This window comes from Cygnus olor, chromosome 2 (genome assembly GCF_009769625.2).
Source record: "Cygnus olor isolate bCygOlo1 chromosome 2, bCygOlo1.pri.v2, whole genome shotgun sequence".
Lineage (NCBI taxonomy): Eukaryota > Metazoa > Chordata > Aves > Anseriformes > Anatidae > Cygnus > Cygnus olor.
Window position 1 is genome coordinate 13524963 of NC_049170.1, and position 1044 is coordinate 13526006.

Here is a 1044-nt window from a genome sequence, read left to right on the forward strand (position 1 = left end):
TAAATAAACAATGTACCAGTCAAGAATTTCTTCTGGTTACCACCTTTTAAGACTTCTTTTACGACTTTACTTCTCATGGACATTGGACATATTACAGTAAACTCTGCTTTCCAGCAGAAGAACAAATAATAAAGAAAGAGAGCTGCAAACATCACTGGAAGCATAATGGGGCCTGAGGATGTGTTTCTGTTGACAAGACAGAGCTTATGTGTCAAGCAATTAAATATTGTTCAGCTGACAGTAACTGCAGATACAGTCATAAAATATTGGTGATGGACTTAAATTGCAAATAATAGTAGATGACAGGCTGTCACAGATGACCACTGGGTAGTAATTACCATCGAAATACCATCCTTGAGCCTTCTAAATAAGGCGCAGTGGTGGATTTTTTGAAACGGCAGGCAAAACGGAAGGTGGAACTTGGAGTGTTTTGGTGTGCCAGGGCGAGACAGAAATAATTAACTTGAACCTACCTGTCTGCTCTCCACAAGGTGTATACTTGTGCAGGACTTACAATTCCTTCCTTGGTCTTTTGAACATTACAGAAATATACAGAGTTAACTTCAACGCTCAGAAACAGCTACAAAGCCTCTGAAATCAGCATTCATGTAATCAGCTCCATGATTTCTGTCAGGTCCTTCAGATCCATTACACTTACTTGTAAAGGCTGTGCTGAGCCTGCATATGAAGCCAAGTGTAGGGGCCTGGTCAATAACTGCTGTGCACCCAGCATTGTGGATAAGAAACTTTGTCTCCCCTTCTGGTCTCTATTTTGTAATGAGGAGGAACTTACAGTAAGCATACAAGCACTTGTGACTCTGTCACTTTGCTACCCAGTATACAGAGAAGGGCCTGTTTATTCCTCATTCTTTGTTGTTCCCATATCAATGTTCCCCTGATCCACATATCCACATCCTCATATTTGGCAGATAAAGGAGATCAATACACCTGAAGCTTTTTTTTTTTTTTTTTTTTTTTTTTGAATTCATCAATCAAGAAGATGGAAGGGCCTCATGGGCTTCGTTGTTGCTTCAATTTATGGAG